The sequence below is a fragment of the Schistocerca serialis genome, unplaced genomic scaffold (genome assembly GCF_023864345.2).
Source record: "Schistocerca serialis cubense isolate TAMUIC-IGC-003099 unplaced genomic scaffold, iqSchSeri2.2 HiC_scaffold_1126, whole genome shotgun sequence".
In the NCBI taxonomy this organism is placed as follows: Eukaryota; Metazoa; Arthropoda; class Insecta; order Orthoptera; family Acrididae; genus Schistocerca; species Schistocerca serialis.
This window is the reverse complement of record NW_026047322.1, coordinates 20,001-22,500: the sequence shown is the minus strand read 5'-3', so window position 1 is coordinate 22,500 and position 2,500 is coordinate 20,001. Positions and strand designations below refer to the sequence as shown.

At 63.7% G+C, this 2,500-nt stretch overlaps 1 pseudogene; it reads left to right on the top strand.

Annotated features, from left to right (window-relative positions):
- LOC126432269 (large subunit ribosomal RNA) overlaps window positions 1–2,500 on the top strand; it is a 7,956-nt pseudogene that overhangs the window by 2,501 nt on the left and 2,955 nt on the right.

Below are 2,500 nucleotides of genomic sequence, written 5' to 3'. Positions count from 1 at the left end.
TTGGTTGGCCTCGTGCTGGCCGGCGGTGCAGGATGCGCGCGCCTGCGCGGCGTTCGCGCCCCGGTGCTTCAACCTGCGTGCAGGATCCGAGCTCGGTCCCGTGCCTTGGCCTCCCACGGATCTTCCTTGCTGCGAGGCCGCGTCCGCCTTAGCGTGCTCCTCCGGGGGCGCGCGGGTGCGCGGATTCTCTTCGGCCGCCATTCAACGATCAACTCAGAACTGGCACGGACTGGGGGAATCCGACTCTAATTAAAACAAAGCATTGCGATGGCCCTAGCGGGTGTTGACGCAATGTGATTTCTGCCCAGTGCTCTGAATGTCAACGTGAAGAAATTCAAGCAAGCGCGGGTAAACGGCGGGAGTAACTATGACTCTCTTAAGGTGGCCAAGTGGCGGCGGTGTGGCTGCATCCAGACTTGGCTTCTCGAAGTGCGGTCTTGATGTAGTCGTGCTGCTGCTGCGAGGTGCCTTCCTTGGGTTATAGTTACAGGGAGAGTGATGCGCAATACATGGGCCTAGCCCTCTTAGCCTCTCCTCTCCTGCGGTCTTCTCCCCTTCTCGTGGGCCCGCTGATTTCGCAGAGTGGAAGACCGCACCAGGGGCTTGGGGGGGTTACCAGCCCCCCCTCGCACTATCCCTTTTTTAGTTGGGGGCAGTAAGCAGAGAATAAGTGGTGGCCCTTCCGCTGAAGGTGCCACCCCAACTCCCCCAGCACCTAGCCGGCCAACCGGCCGTGCCGAAAATCTTGTAACTTTTGCAGCTATGTATACCTGTAGTGAGTGCCACCGCAGCTTTACAACCAAGAACGGTCTCGGGGTCCATCGCCGCCGCCAACATCTTGCGGCCGCCAACGCGGAGATCGTCACGGAGAGGCATCGCGCGAGGTGGACGGAGGAAGAAGTCCTGTCGCTCGCCAAGGCAGAGGCCGAACTGTTCCTCGAGAGGGACGCCCGGTTCTTCTTTGTAAATCAAGAGCTCATCAGGATGTTCCCCGACCGAACGCTTGAGGCAATCAAGTGCCGACGGCGGCAAGCTGCCCACAAGCAGCTTGTCCGCCAATTCATGGAGGCGCTTGAGATCGGTCGGGGGGAAGAGCCGGCGTCCCGCCGGGGAGCGGCGAGCCCGCTGCCTGACGCGGGCGAGGCCGCTGCGCCGCCCGTCGACGCAGCCGAGGACTTCGCGGCCGACACCACCGGGCCGCCGCCGGAGGGGCCGACTGACGCCGCCATCTGGGAGCATCTGGCGGGGCTACCCGCTTCCGCCCAGCGTTTCTCTGCCCTGGATCGTGTCATCGGTCTGGGGCGGGGCACGCCGCCCGATGTCATCCTGGGCATGCTCCCGGATGCCCTTGCGTCGGTCGGGTCCAGAGGGGAGAGATCGATCACCAGGACACAGCGGCCGCGCCAACCATCGAAGCGGACGCCTGCCGCGCCGCCGACGCAGAAGCGCAAGCGGCGCCGCTGGGAGTACGCGAGAACGCAGGATGCCTTCCGACGGTCGCGTGCGCGTTGCGTGCGCGGCCTCTTGGATGGCACCCTGCTCCAGCCGCCACCTGCCATCCCTGGTCTGCTGGACTTCTGGGCGGACCTCTTCACCAAGAAGCCCATCTCCACCGCGGGCTTCATTCGTGACCGCCTCCTCCCGCACTCAGAGCCTGTCGCTCTCGAGTGCATATGGGGGCCGGTCACACATGAGGAGGTCGCCGCCGCGTTGCCGCCCAGGGGATCAGCAGCCGGGCCGGACGGCCTTACCCCAGCGGAGTTGCGGCGTCTGCCGCACGAAGTCCTGGTGAAAGTGATGAATCTCTTCCTTCTGGCCCGCGCCCTTCCGGAACGCCTGCTTCGCGCGCGGACGTCCCTTCTCCCGAAAACGGCTGCACCAACATCCCCCGCTGACTTTCGCCCCATTACGGTCTGCTCGGTGTTGGCGCGGACCTTTCACAAGGTTCTCGCGTCACGCCTGATGCGCGCTTGTGCTGTGGACGAACGTCAGCGGGCATTCATCCCTCGGGATGGGATGTTGGAAAATACCTTCATCTTGGACACTGCTCTCACCGACGCAGTTCGCTCCTGCCGCTCTGTCTTTGTGGCATCGATCGACGTATCTAAGGCATTCGATTCGGTAGATCATGCTGCCCTTCGCCCCGTGCTGAAGGCGCATGGCCTGCCGGATTGCTTTGTCGAGTATGTCGAGCGGTGCTACGAGGGCAGCACGACAGTGATAGCGGACGGCGCCGGCGTGGGCGTGTCTGTGCAGCCAGCACGGGGCGTTCGCCAGGGCGATCCCCTCTCCCCCCTCCTGTTCAACTTTGCGGTGGACTACGTTTTAGGCCAACTGCCCTCCCACATCGGAGCTCGGATCCTCGGTCGCAGAGTCAACGCTGCGGCCTTTGCAGATGACGTCTTGCTGTTTGCAGCGACCCCGAGGGGCTTGCAGTCCCTCATCGACGCAGCTACCGCAGCCCTCGCACACCTGGGGCTGCAGATCAACGCCCGGAAGT